General features: G+C 45.9%; 1 long non-coding RNA gene across 1 annotated transcript in view; it reads left to right on the top strand.

The window, feature by feature from the left end:
• Positions 1-6009: 6009 nt before the first annotated feature.
• The window catches only part of LOC138565901 (uncharacterized), a 78625-nt gene continuing 63140 nt past the window's right edge, over positions 6010-21494 (top strand). Inside the window, exons 1-2 of the long non-coding RNA XR_011301691.1 lie at positions 6010-6748; positions 7785-8022. This is a non-coding gene — a long non-coding RNA (uncharacterized lncRNA). The remainder of the gene's footprint in view (positions 6749-7784; positions 8023-21494) is intronic.

Below are 21494 nucleotides of genomic sequence, written 5' to 3' on the forward strand. Positions count from 1 at the left end.
GGTGGAGGGTGGGGAGCATGGGTGTTGGGGGTAGGGAGTGGGGGGTGTGGATGTGTGGGGGTGTTGGGGATTGGGGGGCATGGGTGTGTGGGGGTGTTGGGGGTGGGGGGTAGTTTTTACTGTACATAGTTATGATACACTTAATACACCTGGTGTGCATAAGAAAAACACATGACTGGAAATTGCTTTTTGAGTGTGTCAATTTATTTCTTAACAGTGCCCAGTGCTCACTGTCACCAATTACGAGTGCCTTGTGTTACCCAGTCCATCAAAAGTATTGTTCAATCAAATTTTGGCATACAACACATCCTTCATTCACATTGTGCCATGCTCGTTATGCATCTTCTCCACCATCATCCTCCTCTTCTTCTCGTGGAATCTGGTCTGTGTCAGGGGGCAGGGGTACGTTGCGCCGGATGCACATGTTGTGCAGCATGGCACATGCCAACACTCTTGCCCACCTTCTCAGGCCTGTATATGAGTGCCCCACCCGACCAGCTGATGCAGCGAAAACGGGCCTTCAAAAGGCTAAAAGTCTGCTCAATCGTGACACGAGTGCGTGAATGTGCACGGTTGTAGTCCTCTTCGGTCCTGTTGACTGGTTGTCTGATGGTGGTCAGGAGCCATGGCTTCAGGGGATACCCGGCATCACCTGCACATGAGCAATGGAAAGTGTATCTGTGAACAATGTTGTCCTTCCTGTGCAATGCCTGTACAGTGTTAATGGTCACATGCCACAGATTCATCATGACTGCACTTGGCATTTCCTTATAGTAAGAGCCAGGTAAGTGTACTTAGGGATGGTCCATGCTTGGGGGGGTATGTGTGCCGTCCACGTTTTAGGGACCTTTCCATCAGGTACAGCACTCACACAAATGAGTTTACAGTGGCCATGATCTACTGACATCTGATGGGTGTGTTGCATTCCAAATTTGTACTATACATATGGAGTGCATCATGACATACATGCCTGATGTGCTTCATGATACACAGTGGTTTGCTAATCGTGTTTGCGATAACTTGATGTCACCATGTAGTTGTCCATCACTGGCTTCCCCCATGTGACTGAGGCCCAATGGCAATGGTGGTATGGTCCGCCAGTGACGGCAAACATTTCTGTAACAGGGCTGGGTGTGTACTGGCATGGTGGAGCTCAGGTATTGTGAATGGGTCCTGCCCCACTCGCTCATATGTTAGTGGTGGTGACTGATCAGTGATTGCATTAGTTTCTTTGCTTGCACCATGGCAATTGTAAGTGTCCGTTGAGGTGCCTGGGCAGGTATAGTGGTCTGCGGTGTACCTGTGGGGTGGGTGCCGTGACAGGGATTTACATGTGTGGCAGTTGGATTTGCCCTAGGCATGGCTGCATGTCCAGTGATAGACTTTGCTCTGCTCATGTATTTCAGGCATTGTGCCTGCAGGGTGATGCATTGTGGTACCTGTTGTTAATGACTGATGGTGTTCAAGGTGCATGTGCTGGCGTGGGTGCTGTGTATGTTGCTTACATCAGCGCACAGCTGTGTAGGCATGCCACATCTACATCCATTGGCTGTGTCGAACATTCTGTTGAGGTGATTGGGCTCACAGTTTTGCTACCCAGGTCGCTATATGCCCCCCAAACCCCAGGCAACACCCCTCATACCCCAGCCAGCAGACAGGTTGCCTATGCTTGTGTCCCCCCCAGGCAACACCCCTCATACCCAGCCAGCAGACAGGTTGCCTATGCTTGTGTCCCCACCCAGGCAACACCCCTCATTGCCCTGTTGTTGGACTTACCCAGCAGCCAGGTACGTTGTGCAGCATGTCGTGCCATGTAACGGGGAGGGGGGGTTGCGCAGCACCATGGCGTCATGTGTGGATCCCGGGTATCTTTTACAGCAATGCGTAATTAATTGGCTTGCATCGCACACCATCTGGACATTCAGGGAATGGTAGAACTTCCTGCTGCGGTACACTACCTCCTCACCATGCCGGAATACCAGCTCCACATGGGTGCAGTCGATGGCACCAAGTACGTTTGGCATGCCTGCCAGTGCATATAATGCAATTTATGATGCATTCACCTCCTCCACAGTCTGTGGTAGATATATGTGGTCCTTTCCATGTTTCAGGAGGGCATCTAGCACCTGGTTGAACACACGGGAGAAACATGGTTGTGAGATGCAATGCAGCTGTCCCACTGTGTGGTGTGTTGGTAGGTGCCTGTGGCAAGGATGTGCAGCACAGACACTACCTTCAGCAAGGGGGGATGCCTGTCCCGATATTGATGAGGCTTACCAGGTCGTCATGGATGAGGTCCAGTATTGTGCATATGGTGTCCCGGTCCAGGTGGTACAGGGTGTGGATCTGTGCAGGGGTTAATGGACTGACCCTTAGGTGAGGGATTGGTGGCTGCCTGCGGGGTACAACTGCCTGTTCTGGTGATCTGTGCTGGCCCTGTCTCACCCTCCTTCTCCTCCTTCACGTCTGCTGCATTCCCTGGTTCAATGCCTGCTGGAGTAGTAGCAGTGCAGACATGTCCACCAGCCCCAGTATTGCAACTGCGAATGTTAGCATTTTGGGTTTGGAAGGGGTGTGTGGTGGGTGTGCTCCTTTTGTGCTGTACCAGACTCCATTACCTCCACCTGTGCTGATTGTGTGCATCTGTGGCAGGTTTGAACACAGCAGATTGCTATTAACGGCTGCCCGCAATGCCGGTGTTAACGGCATCATGGTACCCATTCTTACTGGCATCTGGATGCCGGTATGTGCATGTCCGTGGACCTCATAATGTGCACTTCCTTACGGCAAGCCAGTGTTACTGGCACGGCTGCCGCGTGCCTACGGCCATTCTGGGATGGTGCTACCCGGTCACCACGGGTCCCTGTTGATGCCGGTAGCACCGGCATCGCGGGTCGTAATGCACCTGTCCGGTAAACGATGCCGGTATTCCCTTACAGGTATCGTTATTATCGGACTGGCAACCTTGTAATGAGGCCCATTGACTTGCTAAATGTTACATTGGGATCCAAGATGACCGTCAATGTGTATTAGCCAAGTGTGTGTGTAGCTGAGGTGTGCTTTACATAGGCTGTTGACTTGAGGGAGGAAGGCTAGTTTTGAGTCACTGGTGACACTGAGGGTTTTGTCACATTCCCAGCTGTAGATGGTTTGCCCCAGGGTGTCTCCATGGCTTCGGACCATCTTATATTTACGATGAGCAGGATTGTGGACACGGAGTGGAATTTCCCGCCCAGAGTCACTCATCACTCATAAATAGGCTAAAGTAATATGCAGGTCTTGAGTCTGCTTTTAAGTGCTCTTAGTTTTGTCAGATAATGGAACTCTGGTGCGGGAAGGTGTAGTGATGGTTCAGGAATAAACACGACGATTAAGCCTGGAAGTCAGCATTCAAACCTAGCTTGCCTGAGAGGCAATCGTCAGTTCAGCCACCAGACCACATTTCCTATCTAGAAACAGATGCTTCCTGGCCCCTGCATAAAACAGTCCATTTCCCAACATGCCAGAACCACTGAAAGTAGGGCTGCAGCAAAGCCTATGACAGAAGCCTGACGGACACGTGCTTGTTGGTGCCCCAGTTATATTGCCCTTTACATTATTGTCTGCTCAGCTTCTGCCTCAGAGAGTGGAAGTCAGTCCATAATGACGAATCGAACACTTCTGGGCAAAATGTTACTTCGGTACCTATTTATGATACTTATTTTCTAGCCAGTAACTGTGTTGAGAATAACAACATGGGATGTGACAGTCATATTGAAGCGAGTGTAAAAAGTGGCAATTGCTCATCCTTATAGATCATAAAGAAAATAAATAAAGATTGTGGCACATACATATCTATTCCATTTTCCAGGGACAGATCCATGGGTGTGCAATGGTGCTGAGAAATCATAAATGGTGATGCAACAACGTTTAAGCCTGCCAAGAGAATTATGCACATGGTGCCACAGCAAGGCAAGTTGATGTAAGGGGAAACAAACTGCACACATCCCAGGCATAGTTCAAAATCCACCACCCCCTGTCCCTCCAAGAGTAACTACTCTTAGCATAGAGCACAACCCCATCTCGCTACAAGACCTGACCGATACTGGTATAATCTAGTGATCACCAGGCATCGGATGAGCGAAATCACTGCGCATATGAACCAGTCACTGCATCCCGAAAGAATCATTGACGCTGACAAAATAAATAAATGGCATCTATGTTTCAGCAGTAAGTTATTTCACACAAATATACCATGCAGAACATAGGCTATAGTCATGCAGTTTCCCCCGCAATGGAGTACATGCAGCTCGGTTCTATTAATTGCTTTTTTTATTATTTATTTGTTAACATCTATTCTATACTATCGTCTGCCCCATTTCTAAGTATTACCAATTGTACCTGATAAAGGATGCAGGAAGTTAAAGAGTTCTCCAGGGTCACAAAAAGTCATCAAAGTGGAAAGCTAGGATTAGGACCAAGATCGGCTAATACCCGCTATGATCAGTTAGTAGACCACGCTGCTGTATAAGCAGGAGCTCTCTGCCTTATAGGACATTTCCAAACCTTTTCCTCTGACAAACTGTTGGGGAGTGGTGCACAGCCAGTTAAAAGCAGAGGCTTACTGGCCCACAGGAATAAACACAGATTTCCAGACTTCATTGGAAATGAGAAAAGTGAAATGTTTGAGGGCTGGGGCACACACATGCTTGTCTGATATGATGTAGTGGACCACAATAGGAATGCAGCATACCTGCTCTTCTCCTGTTCTGTGTGACTCCCTAGCCTTATTAATTTTGTAGAGGGCAAGCTTCAAAATTAATAATATCAAATTGGGGCAACATGGTTGCTATCAGATCAGTAGGGAAGCAACACATGAAAACTAAAAAGACTCAGCCCAGTGTAAAAAAGTATGTAATTAATATACAAATAGTCTATGCTTGGTGGATCTGGTATGACGACTAATGTCTCAGACCCTTACTCTCTCGATCCTTCATTGGGTCTTTTTATTGATCTGATAAGAACCATACTACCTCAATTTGCCATTATTCATTGTGGGGTGAAATATAGCCCCTGAATGCTAGAAATCAAGAGGCCCGAGTCATTTGTAGAAGCCCACAGAAGTATATGGCCAACACAGAAATGGTGATGTCAGACATAAGACCTATTGAACCTAAATCACCAAGGAAAGAAAGTGGGCTGGAAGTTCAAAAGTGTGAAGATATGCGCAATGCATTTCAGCAAGGAAATGAAAGACATGTGGCTGATAATGCCATTTCACTCAATCCATGGAGACCTGTGCTTTTATTTAAAAGGAGAGAGCAGTGCATGCATATCTTCAATGAAATACCAGATAGTGCTGCAGTCATTGAAATTGAAATCAAGCTCCTTGCAATTACAAGAAATAAAAGACTTTCCTGTTTGTTTTCCCCTCATCCAAATGACAGTATGCAGAGAAAATGCTCACTAGACTTGGTGTTCTAATATAACTGCCCTATACATATGGACAATTCAGAAGTGATACTCATGTATTTTGAAACTGTGAAAGTCTTATTGTCATGACCACCGGGTTTCCCCTCACAAAATCTACTAAAATGTCTTGGCTAACTGCATATAGATCCTGGGCTCAGGGAAGGTAGGACCTTGGCTATGTAGTTTTGACACTTCCTTATCCTTCAAACATGGCCCCCGGTGAAATTCCTGGTATGGGGGCTGTGCAGTCTAGTTGTTGTCACGCCTTCAGTATTTAAGCCCCTCCCCCTTAGCGTTCCGCGCTTCGCGTCTGTTTTGTTTTCAAAGGACGCTTACCGCGGATCCTGTCAAGATTCTCCTCAGAACCCCGTTCTTTCTTCATGGTTCATAGTTCCCGGTTCCGTGCTTCCGTTATTCATAGCATTCCTTACCTTGCCCCTTGCTCTACTTGCCTTTGGTGTTCGTTACACGTTTTGGGGCGAATCTTTCTAATTGAAGTAAGTTAGCGGCAACGCTTAGCTGTGCTCGCGCTTTCCGCCAGTATTGTTTCTGGTATATTTATTGTGGTGGATAGTGCGCATAGCGCTTTGATCAGTTCCAGTCAGGTGTCGAGTGTCGGGGCTCCGGCACTCAAAACGTGTTTGAGGAGTCTGTCACTAGTGACACACAGACTCTTGCCTCAGGTTTCCTGTTGCTATGTCTTCTCTGTGAAATACCTTTAACTTGTGACACTTCATTGAACTCTCAATAGTTAAATAATTCTCTCCGTTCATTTAGTGATTGTTTATATTTGGACAACGTCATAAGGAAATTCTGTGGCATTCCATATTGAACCCCTGTTACAGTTCTCCTCAGGTTTATTGTCATTCGTGCACATCACCTCAGGGTCCTGTTTCAATCCAGTCCAAGGGTTTAGGAGTCACTCCAGTGTGATAGGTGGTTATTATACAGTGGCTATTTGGTTCCTTCCTGTGCCTTATTGCCTTCCCTCCAATCACCCTTCTACAATTGCCACCCCTTCCATCTTCAGGACAAGCGCCCCTGCGCAGAAGCAGGATGGATAGCCCACAATATACCAATCAAAGGTAAGAGTAGAGAGATTGAAGGGGAAGATAGATAGGGAGATTAGTTAGTGCAAGTTACCTTGGGAAAGTTACATTTATCTATGTTCTTGTGTTTCCTCATAGATTCCTAGTCTATTGGAGCTTAAGATTTCGGGAAATAAAAACTAAGGGTTAGAACAACGCACTCAGAGAAGAAAGTTACATTATAAAGAGTGGTGTCCCCGCAGAGTCAGGTAAGCGTTACACTTATAAGATGCCGGGTAAGTTGCAATTTTGTGTGAGTTTTATAAGCCATTTACTTACAGGGTACATGAGCCGGTCATTTCTTAACCTCCAAGACTTTTCCTCTGCTGCCCTGAAGACACAGGCCTGATTGTCATCATCAATCAGGGCCATTACTTAAAAATGTAGTTAAAATACACTGCTTAGATATAAACCACGTTAAGGACTGATAAGCCCATGTCTGTTCTTGCAGCAGAAGTGACATTGAGGTCACAATTCCCATAAAAGTGTCCATTAAGAGTTGCTATCAGGACTGCACAGGCCTTGATGGGGGAAGTGGATGTAAACACGAGCCAGGCTCTGGCTAGTCACATGTGTAAGGAGAAATGAAACTCAGAGGAACAAGGGTGGGGGCTAGAGTGAGCGAGGCCTGTGAAGGCTGCAGTTGAATTAATAGGAAAATACATATTATTGCATAAAAGGGGCAGTGTAGATGCCACCACGTTCATTCCAGACTTTTATTAAAGCTGACATTCACCCCCTTTGAACCATGCTAAAACGATTTTGGTGTGATAAACATAACCAAAGTTATTAATGAAAATTTGATTTGGGCCTTCTCTTTATTCTAAGAGATTTGAAAGTTGGTGTGAGCATGCAGGTAATAATTAACATGAAAAGTATGAAGTGGCATATTTTTCACTGATATGGCTCCTAAGTAAATGAATAAAAACTGTATCTCTGCATAGGAAGGGCATGCCAACATCAGACTAGCCTCATCTGATTTGTTTTAAAATGTAGTTCTGAAAAATATATTCAGACATGTAAAGATTTGAAAATGTAGGGTACTTGCCATGTTGAGAGATTTTGTGTGTTTTAAAACTTGCCGAGCCCACTGTCAAATTGGGATGATGAAGCTTTCTCCTTCCACAGCTGTCCTGACTCACTTCCCCATCCTCTTGTCCTATAAGCACACATGTGGGAGGTGGGTAGAGATAATCAACCTTTCGCGGGAATCATGACAAGTTTGTGATGTCATTTGCCATCCAGGTAACACAGTTTGCATTAGAACTGGGCTTTTTCCACTGATTCCGAGAGGCAACCTGCTGCTGAAATCTGGCTAGAAACATCCCAGCAGAGAGGCCCAAATCTTGCATTGCAGACAAGAACCAGGAGATAGAAGCTGACTAGAACTCCTTGGAGGCTTTGGAAGAGATCCTTTACTGACCCCATTGCATCCCAGAGCGATGCCCAGCTGTTACCTGATGCCCATTCCAAGGCCTCTCCTGTAAGTATAACTATCGCCAAAGCCATAGATTGTGTAGGCCGTGTATTTTTCAAGCATTGTTTTAGTTATTTCCCCATAGCATAATATCATGTTTGTTTGTGTAGATCCTTAGCATATTTAATTAAAGTAAATCAATTAATTCCCCTATAGAAATCACAGGGTCTGTTTGTTGGCATTCGAAACCAACAAGCTCTTCCCAGTGTGTTTTGATCCAGTATAGACATAAATATTTGCCTAAAGAATGAATCCCAAAACCCTGTTCACACGTGAGTGCGCAGGGTGCAAAACAAAAATTCCCCATTGATCCCCTTCATTTTAAAACAAAAGTGTGAAGCCTGGTAGTGCCTTTGCATGTGCAGGGTACAAAACAAAATTGCCCCCTTGTTCCCATTGTGCTCTGACCAAGACCACAAAGCCCTGCCTGTTCTTTTTAGGTGTGGCAAAACACATTTTCCCCATTTGCTTTTTTCCCCCTATTGCATCTGTGATTAGAATCCCAAAACTGATTTTCCCATTGTGTTCCCACTCTCTGTCACTGGCCTTCCATTCAGAGGGGTCAAGTCTAATTGATGTTTGGAGGGTGAGGGTTGCTGAGAGAAAAGTATCATAACCAAATCAGCAATCACTGTGTGTCTTCAATTGTTCTTTTTCTGTATTGGTGGGTGATTTGAAATTACTTTGTATTTAGTATTTTAGTATTTATTTTATTTATATTGCGCACCTAACCCAGAGGTAGCAAGGCGCAGAGGCATCAAGAGGATTGCAAAGCTTGGTTACATACAGAGGTGTGAGGCCCAACTATGGTTACAGTGTTGGACGTGTCAAAAAGAGACAATGCACGCCGAAAAAGGCCTAAGTTACAGCGAAAAAAAGTATAAGCAATATCATATACAAGATGCCGGTTGTCTCATGAAAGGTATCTACGCTGAACAGTTAACATCCTTAATGTACATATTTACAAACATAGTGGTGTGGGACATCAGGGCAGCAAGGGAGCAGGCGGTCATTATGCGTCGTGAGCCTTGAGCCAATGGATGTCTTAGATCTGAATTGGCAGTAGGGAAGTTCCTCCCTGCAAGTAGGAGGAAGGGAGTTTCAGAATTATGCTGCTTTTACCGGAAAGCTGTTCCCTCCAGACATTGTACGTTTAAACCTAGGCACCAGGAGGAGATTGGAGTTGGCCATTCTAGAGGGGCGAGAGGAAGTTGGTCTGGTGAATCTAGTGATAAGGTATTGAGGGGCTGCTTGGTGGAGTCATTTGTGAATCAGGGAAACCGATTTGAGGAATATTTTGTCTTTAGTGGATAGCCAGTTGATGGATCTTCTAGAGTCAGAAATGTGGGCTTTCTTTGGGATACTGAGGGTCGCTCTTATGGCATTATTTTGAAGGATCTGTATTTTGTTAGTGATATATTTGTTGCAGCCTACATATAGTGCGTTGCAATAGTCCAGCTTGGACAAGATCAATGCCCTGGCTAGTGTGATGCAATTGGATGGAGAGAGAAAAGGTTTAGCTGCTCGGATAAGTTTGCATGTGTAGGATGTGGCGGATGCCATAGCATTAACTTGTTTTTGAAGGTGAGAGTAGAGTCCAGGTAGAAGCCGAGGGTTTTGACCTCCTTGGCTACCATAATCTTATTGTTGTCAATTACAAAAGAGGAGTAATTTTGGTAAGATTTGCTAAGGTTCTGTGAGGATCCTAGAATGAGGAGTTCTGTTTTATCATCATTCAGGCATAGACCATGTGAGGCCATCCATGCCTGAATGATGAGGTACACTCTATTGACGAAGGCCAAATCCTTGTCAAAATCCCCCATCAACGGGATGAGGATCTGGGTATCATCGGCATAATTAGTGTAGGTGATACCCAGATCATCTAGATCACCAAAAAGGGGCTTCATGAATATGTTGTACAGTGTCGAGGAAACGCATGATCCCTGGGGCACCCCACATGTGATGGGTGTTGGGTCGGCTGCTGCTAGTAGGGAGAAGACTCTCATCGTACGGTTATTTCGAAAGGATTGGATCCAGTCAGTAGCCTCTTGAGAGAAGTGGGCTGCTTTTTGAAGGTGGTCACATAAGATCTTGTGGTCGACCAGGTCGAAGGCAGCTGAGAGATCAAGAAGTAACAGTAGTGCAGTCATACCCTGATCTCTCAGCTCATCTATCTGTGCCTTGAGGTCTATGAGTACAGTTTCGGTTCCATGTTGAGGCCTGAAGCCCGATTGTCTGACTCCTAAAAGCTGGAAGTGCTCGAGGTGATGTTGGATTTGTTGGTATGCTATTTTGTCGAGGATGTTAAGAAGGAACGGTACTGTGGTGATGGGGCGGTAGTTAGTGGGAGTAGAGAGGTCTAGATTCCGTTTTCTGAGCAGGGGGAGGACCCATGATTGTTTCAAATTGTTAGGTACGGTGCCTGATGTGAATGACGCATTTATTAGTTTGGTAATAAATGGTGCAAGATCACGAGACGCATCCTTAATCAATTGTGCAGGGCATAGGTCCCCGTGGCAGTTCGATGGTTTGAGAGTGAGAATGACCTTTTCTACCTCTTTGGTAGATACTTTGTGGAAGTTAAAGTGGGAATTGTGCGCATGGGGGTGCACCTGAATGGGGTGAGTTTTTTTAGGGATGAGACTACTAGGTTTAGTAGAAGAGAGAAGGACATCTTTTTTAATGTTTATCTTTGTCTTGAGGGAGGAGATTTTGTTGGCTAAGGCATTTTGTATACCCGTGCACCAGTTTTTATCCTTTTGGCACGAGTCAGGAGCTTGGATAGGAGATTCAACCTCTTTTAGTATAGTAAAGAGCTCTCTGGTGTTAGATTTGGCTTGTAGGATTCGGGTGCTGTAAGACATTTGTTTGGACAGGATAATTTTTTTTTTTGTATTGGGAGGCTAGTCTACTCAGGTTATTCTTATTTGTTACTGCATATCTCAGTATTATCTCTGTGTAGGTGCCTTCACTGACTTATCTTGTGTTGCCACAGCATTGGTAGCTGATGTTAGTCTGTTTGTCAAATTTGGTTTAAATAACTTAATGAATAAATATATTCTTACCACACCGGCCTGGTCCTTAGTCCATTGTGGCACCGGGTACTTGTTGGGGTTGTGTACGAGACGGGTTGGAGGCCTTACCAAAGTGAACTGGTAACAAACTAGTAGTGATTTGTTGTGCGCCACATTCATTGGGGGAAAGGAACTCCCTTAGGTGAGTGTGACCGTGTAATAAACCGCAACATCATCAGGTATTGAATCATGCAACCTGACATTGTTGTGCAGCAATATTAATGGATCTGAATATGTGCGCTCTTATTTTGAATAATTTATGCAAGAACGTGTCTCGTGGCACTACACCAGTTATAGAATAGACGTGCAGCACTCATGTTTAATAGATAACACTCTACATTGTTTTGACTGAGTCAAACTTTTGCCATTGTGTTAGCCATCTTTCTACAACAACATTTCCTTTGTAGCAGGGTCCCGATGCTGGCCCTGGAAATTAAGGGGAGATAAAGAGCACCGTCCTTCTCTCCCACTCCTCACCACTGGTAGACAGGAAAGCAGCAGTACTGCTCTCCCACAGCCAAGAATCACAGGAATCCTGCTCCTGGCAATACGTGTGATGAGCTGGTCATTTAATGTCAATACCTGTTGTAGGTACCTGGGAAGATGATGGCAATACCTTGTAAACTGTGTATAGTTCATAATATGATGGTGATAGCCTCCAAATGGTCTACCTGGGCATGTATTGGTAATGTCTAACAAATGGTGTGAGTGCCAATGTTTAGTAACCTGATGTCTGGCAAATAGTGGCAATATCTTGAATATGATGAGATACTTGGTTTGATAGCAATACTTGGGAAACGGTGTGAGTAGCTGGGCAAATGAAAATAAATACCTGCCAAACGTTGTGAGTTTGTGGGCATAAAAGGCCAAAAGCTGGCAAAGGATGCGAATACCTTTGCATAAGATGGTAATAACTGACAAATGGTGCTCATGGCAGGGCTATATGTTGGCAGTAGATGGAAAATGGTGTAAGTACCTGTGAATACGTTGCCAATATTTGGCAAATTCTGTACCAGGGCATATAATGGCAACACCTGCAAATTATGTATCTTATATGAAATACCAATATCTGGAAAAGGTGATAGTACGTGATATCTTATGTGTCTGCATAAACAGTGGCCATACATGGCAAATTACGTAAGTACCTGAGTGAATAATGTCAAACATGACAAATATCTTATTGGCAGTCAAATAATGGCAGTATATGGCAAGTGGCGTCCTTACCTGGCATTTTAATGAAGTAGACAGAAAATAATGTGAGTGATGCCAAAACCACGATAAATGTGTGGCTACCTAACAATTTGATACAATAGCTGGAAAATTGTATGAGTATCCAAGCATATAATGCCAACATCTGGGAATGGTGGCATTATCAGATATATTCATTTATTTGTTTCGAAGCTTATATGGCATGCCAAGCCCGAAGGCATCAGGGCGCTTTCTTAAATAATGTGGCAGTTACATTAGTTACAAGAGCAGGTAAAAAAAGACAGACCTAGAGCACGCAAATGACAGTACATATAGATACCGTCAGCAGGGTTCAATACAACGAATGCAGATACATGGAGAGAAGAGGGATTGCAGAAGGGTTGGTCAGGTATGGGTACTTAGTTATTCGGGCTTAGAGTAAAGAGATGCGTTTTGAGTTGTTTCCGAAAGATGACAAATGATTCCTGGGCTCTAAGTTGGAGCGGCAGAGTTCCACATTTTGCTGGCCATAGTAGGGAAGCTCCTTCCTCCTTCATTTTGAAGCATGAACCTTGGAATGGCACGGTGGTGTTGATAAGCTGCTCTGTTAGGTCTAGATCTTTGAGCCAATGTGATATTGTCGGACAGGTAGGAGGAGGCCATCTGGTGAAGGCATTTATGGGTTAAGGTGAGTGATTTGAACATGATCCTAACACTTGTGTATAGGCGCTTTATAAATGCCATATCATATCATGTCATATCATGTACTGAGAGCCAGTGTTGTTGGCATCTGATGACTGATATGTGAACCGATCTAGGGACATTTAGAGCATCTCTGAGGGCATTGTTTTGGAGGACTTGTAGTTTTCAGATGTTCTGTAGCTTCGTACCTGCATACGTTACAGTAGTCAAGGCGTGTAAGGACTAGGGCTCTGGCTAGGGTGAGACAGCTTTCCTGTGAGGGGAATTTTCTGCAAGCAGTAATGAGCTTGCATGTGTATGAGATGGCTAAGGCGGTGGCATTAACTTGTTTATTGAGAATGAGTGAGGAGTACAATTAGAAACCAGGCATTTTTACCTCTTTAGTGACTGTAATGGTGTTTCGACCTATAGTGAAGGACTTGAAGAGGTTGTTGAGTTTGGCGATTCTGTGTTGAGAGCTGACGATAAGCAGCTTGGCTTTATCGTCATTTAAGCATAGCCTGTAGTGAGCCATCCATTCTTGGATAGAGAGGAAGATGGCTTTGAGGGTGGCTGTGTCGGTATCATGATCTCCTGTTATAGGGATGAGGACCTGGGTGTCATCTCCGTAGTTAGTGTAGGTGACACCCAGGCCGTTGAGTTCTTTGGTATTGGAGCTGGCTCTGGATATTCTGTTGTTGGATAATTTACCTTTGGTGAGAAGGAATAGTTGTTTGTAATTCCTAGAGGTGGTGTCAAATATAATTGTGTTACTTGAGGTGGGAAGTTTTTTTCCAGGATGATTCTGCTTTTCTTTTGGTAGTTCCTAAAACTTTTAATTCGGGGGTGAACCCACCATTGAGATGGGCTGTTTGTTTGGCTTTGCGTAGTGCAAGCCGCGCTATTTTTTGTTTATAGATGCCAGTATTTTGTAGTTTTTAAGTCTGGTCATTAAGTTGGGGTCGGCGGCTACATCCGTAGGTGAGGCCAAGATAGGTTGCAGGAGTGGGAACAAGTTGTTAGCTGTAATATTCTTTTTGTTTCTCGAGGGGGCCTCAAGGGCTATATTCGGAGGGTTGGTTGGGCTCGATCTGATTTTGGTGTTGAAAGTGATAAGGTGGTGGTCAGATCAGGGACAGGGAGAGTTAGATAAAATGGTGGCGGTGCAGTTGATATCTGCAAGCCAGTCAAGTATGCAACCTTTCACATGAGTGGTGTTCTGGATCTTGTGTGAAAAGCTGAGTGGTAACATGATGTTAGCCAAGGAGAGAGCATTGTTGTTGAGTGGGCCGTTCAAGCCAAGGTTGAAATCACCCAGTAGGATGGATTGTGATTTGGGCTTGATATTGGAGATGTTTTGCATGAACATATTCTTAAAGGAGAGTGTGGGCCCCGTAGGTCGGTAAATGAGGTGGATGTTTAACGTAGCTGTAGCTAAGAGGGACAATTTCACTGAAAGGGGTTCGCAGAATGAAATGGGAGTTGGGGGTACCTCGCTCATGTTTAATGAGGATTTGGCTATGATAGCCACTCCTACTCCTTTGGCATTAGGTATGTCCCTCCTGCATATGGAATACTGTCAGGTACATTTGAATTCCTCGATACAACTATTGCAATGCATGGCACATGGTCTGGGTAGCTTAGACTTTGATGGCACAAACTACCATGTGGTGTGGGTAGATGAGTGCATGATAGCATTAGCTATCACATGGTGTGAGTACCAAGCAACATGATGGCAACAGATGTCAATGTTGTGAGTCGTTTGCCATGTAATTCCAATGAATGAGTAATGTCAATACTTGTCGTATGATGTAAGCATATGAGCCTATCATAATTGTTTTTGGAAAATTATCATTGTAGCTAGATATGTGATAGCAAATGTTTTTAGCACCTTTTAAATTAAGATAACACCTGGAAAATTGCAATTATGCTTGGGCATGTCATGTCAATGCCTGGCACATGGTGGACCAACACATACAGTGACAACAGTATTCATTTTTAGTTTTGGGTAAGTGCAACCTGGAAGGTGAAACTACTGAATTGGGGTACAGCTAGGCGGGAGATGACATGTGAGGATGGACATACAGCTTGAATGCGGCTGTCCCTCGTCATGCTAATCTCTATGGCCGTTCCCAACCACTACGTACGCCTCCTTGCTGAGAACCTATCTTCCTGCAATCTCTTTTTGGTAGCTCTATGATCAACATTAGCCTGCCAGTGTTATTTCTACGACGTCTACTGAGAGTTAATGGTTTAATTGTGGCTGTAAATGCACTACTGGCGTAATAAAAATGTCTGAACCAAGTGAGCCTTCAGCCACTTTATTTACATCTGTGTCTTGCACCAACGTCCTGTTCAAAGGGAGCAGTGACAAATGCAACAGTTCTGACTTGTAGATAAGTATTTTACAATTACTGCTATCATATGCCCAAGTAATCACACCATTTTCCTGTGGGTGCCATCTTATTACCATATAGGACTAAAAAGCTTAAATTGTTGGCTTTGCCAATGCTGGTTTGATTTCTGTTAGTGTTTCTTTTGTAACACATTACATGCAAAGGACGGTGATACATCGGAGTTGCAAGGGTTAATGGTTGGAGAGATTAAAGCAAAAGAAAAGTGACTGCAACGGGGTGGGGAACGACATCAGTAGTCGGCAAATGTTACTATAATGCGGATATGGTGCACAATATTTGCCAAATAGTCTGAGTGCATGAGCACATGACGCGAATATCTGGCAAATAGTCTGTGTGAAATGCCACACTTTAACAACATTGAAAGCGTTTCAAAAGCGAAAACGATTGTTTTTATGAATGCTTTCTCAGTGTCTATCCTATATATCGCATGTATCTTTGAATCTTAGTAAGTCTACCTATCTCTATGACTATGGCCCTGTTTGTTTAGCCCTCGGCTTATCCTGCTATTGTTTTATGGATTTATTGTCCGCCTACACATCGCCACTTAAAGTGCTTTTATGCACCTTCTAAAAATTAGATTCGCACGGAAATTCCCCACCTGTCTAGGTTCAATGGCATAACCTGTAACCATAGCACCGACCGTTCCCCTTCTGAACTCCAGCGGCAAGTCCACTTCTCAAAGAAAACCAGGAGGATTCCCAGTGCGGTGTGGTAGAAGGCAGCGGCGACGGCGCCTCGCATAGTGCGCATAGTGTGAGAGGAGACTGTTTTGGAAACGGAGATACATAGGGCCCCCGAGGCGGAAAGACAGGTTGGGACATGGTTCTAAAGTGTAGAAATTACACCATAGAACTGCTTGCCTAATTACAGATCCGGAAGTGGCGGCTGCTTTCAAAGTGACGGAAATGACAATGATCATACTACTGACTGAGTTTCAAAGAAAAGTGCATATTTTCTTTTTGACTGTCACACACTGAAACAGTTCAGATATTTGCAATGGCGCCAGGCATGGGTGAAACGGCAGGGCACGCCACATTAGCAGCCCTGCTGTGCCATCTCAAGGGAGTCTTTCAAGGCCTTCAACGAGCTTGCACTGTGAAGGCATCCTATTGAAATGAAATGCGCCTGCTCTCGTGCACCACAGCACGGGAGCGGGATGCTTTTCATTTCAATAGGGTGCCGCTGCTGCTGCTAAACAAGCTGCTGGTTTGGCAGCAGCGCTGTATTCAACAAAGCAACCCCAAATTTTGTTTTGTTGCTCCGGGCGCTGCCAGAGCTAAGGTCTTTAATGAATGCCGCAATGTGTCACAAAGTCTTCACCTCTTAACCAGTGGAGCCAAGAGGTTGGTGATCGTTACCCATATTGTGCTTCCCCAATGATCACTGAAACATTGTAAGTGTTGGCAATAAAAAGGCTGTCGGTTTTTATTGCACATTATGTGATATTACACAACACAATAGTAATAATAATAATAACCATATCATACATAATGTACACTTTTGGGCACAAGGTCCAGGATTGTGTCCCTGGCCCATGCTACCATGGTATTACCCAAATTGTTCGAACACAATTGTTCGAATTACCTAATTGACCGAAAGTCGAGGGTCCGAATTGACCTTTGCACAATTGACTGCATATATATATATTGGTTTGGTTATATATATATGAATATATATATATATATTTATATATATAATGCGGAGTGCGGGGGGTTTCCCCCCCGCATATATGTAACAATTGACCTTCACAATTCGGTCAATTGTGCAAAGGTCAATTGTAATTCGAACAATTGTAGTTCGAACAATTCGTATACAACCGCTACCACACCTGGATGGGTTACCAGCCTTCCAGGTTCCCCCCAAAAGTTACTCACCTACCTCTTCCTGCGGCCAGACTGTCTACCGTTTCTGAATAAAACCCGTCCATTCCTTTGTCTGGTAACTGTGTCCCCTTGCTAACGTTTTGTCATTACCTGATATGGTGCATGAGCGAGTGAATTCCTCCCTTTGTTCAGTAATTTTCAACCCCTTTATTGGTCTTGTCCCTTGCTATGTCTATAGCTTTGTAGGATTTTAACCCATATATATTGAGCTCTCTTTTGCCCGTCTCGGGTGTCCGCCTTCTATTGACATCCTGTCTGTTTTAAAATTGACATCCCATGTGTCCCAATATGCACTGGTAAATGTTTCTCTAACCGGTTCTGTTTCATACGGTTCTGGGCACTTTCTATCCATTCAAACAGGGACCTCTCGTCCTTCTGCAGACCCTCCAACTTTCCTTTATGCTTTCCCCGCGCCCGTATTAAGGGGTCGATTCATGGAGCAAACGTGCGCCGAAAATCCCAGCGCCAGCAGGCGCAAGGTGGTGCAAGCGTGAGAAACCCAGCGCACGCGCATGCGTGCGATTCAAGGAAGACGCTGCGCGTGTTTCCCGCTGTCCGTGCGCAAAATCCTGCCATGGCGCACGCGGGCTCACACGGCGTGTGCTACGCGCACAGCAAAAGCGCACATAGCACGGCGCACACAACCAAAGTGGGCGGAACAGTGGGCGTAACACGCGGAATGGGGAATAACGCATGAAAAAGAAGGCGTAACTGGGGAAGTACTGCAGGGAATCACATGGAACGCCCACACGCACGCGAACAACCCGTATTCATGGATTCGAATACGGGAAACCCGCGCACGGCAAAAGACGCACACAGGCGTCAACGCGTTCACCACAGGAAGGCAGGCGGAAGCGTCCCCGCGCACAGTATAAAAGTGCACGCAAACAACAAACACATATATACAGCTACGATGAATGCCCCATTTGTCCCAGCACTGATCGTGGGACACCGCAAGAGGAGGAGAATAGCCAGGGCACACATTTTCGCACCACGGACAAGCCTTTTTGGGATGCCTGACGACCAGGTCTACGGCAGGTATAGGTTTCCACCCCATATCATCCTAGACCTGGTCAGGGAGTGGGAAGATGACCTTACATCCCCCACCCTTTGCTCCCAAGCATTGAGCCCCTTGGAGAAGGTGCTCAATGTCCTGCATTTCTTGGTCACTGGGTCATTTCATCGGACTACTGCCATAGTGGGGGGGGGTCTCACAGGCCACGCAATCACGCTGCCTACACCAGGTACTGGCAATCATGACAGCGCGCCCCTCAGTCCGCAGGCACATATACATGCCCAGAACCCCCGCAGAAAGGCAGGCCGTTGTCCTGGATTTTTACAGGGTGGCACACTTCCCCAAAGTGCTTGGTGCCATAGATTGCACCCATGTGGCCCTACGTCCACCTAGGGCCACTGAGCACATCTACCGAAACCACAAGCACTGGCATTCCATCAATGTACAGGTGGTATGCGATGCAAAGGGAATCATCACCTCTGTCTATGCAAACTACCCTGGATCCACCCATGACAGTTTCATATACAGAATGTCCGCCCTGAGCCGGGCCCTGGAAGCTGGACAGCATGGCGACACCTGGCTCCTAGGTGAGTACAAAAGCCCTTGCACATGCATGCATGTCACACACAAACACACAAATACACAAACCCCAATAATCACAACCATTTACACCTCCACAGGGGACAGTGCCTACCCTCTGAGCAACCACATGATGACCCCAATCCGGAACCCCACCACACCACCCCAGGTAAGATACAACGCCGCCCATATTGCAACCAGGGCCATAGTGGAGCGCACATTCGGAGTGCTCAAGTCACGTTTCCGCTCCCTTGACCGCTCTGGCGGGCAGCTACTCTATGCACCCCCAGTAGTGTGTAGGATCATTGTGGCAGCATGTATCCTGCACAATGTTGCAACACGGCAGGGCGTACCGGTGGACATGGTGGTGCCCCCACAACCCCAACCACAGGCACAGGCGCTGCCCATGGGAGGGGACAGGGCATGTGGTGAGGAAGCCCGGACCCAGCTTGTGGCCACATTTTTCACCTAAACTCCCACCCCTGCGGAGTGCACACAGGCCTGGCACATACCAGGTGACAATCGATGATGACAAAGAGACAGTCAACTGTCACAACCTTACCATCCTGAGATAGTTGCCATGGAAGTGCCACATTGTCTGCATCCCTAGCTACTTAAACACAAGCTATCCTGTGTGACCAAAAGGCACACATATGACATATGACATGACATAATATGGCATTTGTAACGTGCCTATACACAAGTGTTTCAAGGTGCGACGAGGCAGGGAGGGGGGAACAAGGGAAGACAGACAACGATACTACTAGGCCAGGTGTCATTTAGATTGTGCAAGTGCAGGGGTAGGGGGAAGGGAAAAGTGCAAGGGGAAGGGGAGGGGGGCAGTGCAGTACAGGGTAAGTAGAATAAAAAACAAATAAATAGGCCAGCTGGTGGCAACTGCAAAGGTAAGTGCAGACAAGTGCTGGGAAGGGGGGGGGTGTAGGGATAGAGAGACAGTCCCGCAGTGCAGGGATTGCCAGGGAGGCAGTGCAGGTGGAGAGTGGCTGGGCCAGGGACCAAGGTCGGTGAGAGTGGCCCAGTTGCAGATCCAGTGCAGTTTCAGTGAAGAATTTAGCAAGGGAGAGGGAGAGAGAAAGTAGAAGCAAAGAGGAAGGTCTTGAGGTGCTTCCGGAACCGGAGATGGTTCTCAAGTTCCAGGGAGGCAGGGAGGCTGTTCCAGAGGGAGGGCCCTGCCTCAGAGAGAGATCTACCCCCAGCTCGTTGCTTCGAGAAGTGGCTGACCCTGACATGCAAGGTGTGAATCACACACACCTGCAAAACGGGCCATGACCATCACTGTTATGTCACTCAAACCCTCCCAAACCACAACATGACATGGCAAGCAATAGCCATACACCAACACAGTACCAATAAGGTACACATTGCCATGTCAAAAATGTACAGTGGCATCAGACAATGATGCCTGACATGGAATCAGATGAAATGACTGACCAACAACCTCCCACCCAAAATACGTCATTCCCAAATGCATTACAAAAGTTGTAGACGTAACATAACACTGAATGCCTATCTACATACACATTGTGCATTGCAAAATCAACACTGCAGCTTCTGTGTGCTGTGTCCAACTCCTGCAACACACTGCTCAGCGCACAGCACAGTGAACAGCCATTGTGTGTGATGCACACCCTGAGCATCACATCTAAGCGGCAAACCACATCAAAAAGCAAATTAGGCATGTACAGGATCCATAATTGGTCACAGAACATGTGCTGCAGGGACACAGTGGGCACCAGAAGGTAAACAGAGTGTACACGTGGATATCCAAGGGTGGTTGTACATGTAGTGCATCATAGTGCAAGTGTGTGGGTCAGTAAGGACATGCACTCAACATATGCATGTGCAATCAAGTGACCATCAGTGTCCTCTACACATCACATGTGAACATTCACCATGTGTACACCCCAGCATGTCAAACCACAACTATCCCTTCACACCTGAAAGGTAAACACAACACATGGACAGGCATTGATAAGCAGATCCCAACATGTACATAGGATAACACAATTACAATGTCAGGGTTCCCATCACACTGCAGGGCAAGGCAACTATCAACAACAAAACACCCCCCCCTCACAAATGACCATGACCCACTGAACAACTGCACCTGGGTCATGGAGCCTTCAACCCTCAATTTCACCTGGCCACAGGATCACCCTTCCCCTTCGTCGCCATCTCCCACCTTGTGTGTAAAAAGTTGCCTGCACCCTCAGAGTCCACCCTCATTTGCAAAATCACAAAATCCAAGGCAGAAAAACGAACCTGAACACCCTCCAGTAGATGACTTGACGTAGCAGTACCTCAAAAAGGCCAAGTACTACCACAATAATGTAACAACCAAGGTAGCACAGTAAAACAATGTCACAACAGGATGTGAACCATGTGTGGTACATAACATAGAATGATGCACCACGAACGGATGTGTACTGTCACAGGTCCCGTGTACAGGCGCAGGAGTGGCACGAACCAACCACCCCCACCATAGCCCAGGTGCCTGCAAGCTCAAACTCACACAGGCCTCTGAGACCCTGGTGGGGAAGGAGGGTCAGGGATATGCAGTCGGGACAGGTGTTGGCACACTGGATAACTGGAATGAGTGGCAGGAGAGGGGAGGAGGAAT

Source organism: Ambystoma mexicanum, chromosome 2p (assembly GCF_040938575.1).
Source record: "Ambystoma mexicanum isolate Mex_15411 chromosome 2p, UKY_AmexF1_1, whole genome shotgun sequence".
NCBI lineage: Eukaryota > Metazoa > Chordata > Amphibia > Caudata > Ambystomatidae > Ambystoma > Ambystoma mexicanum.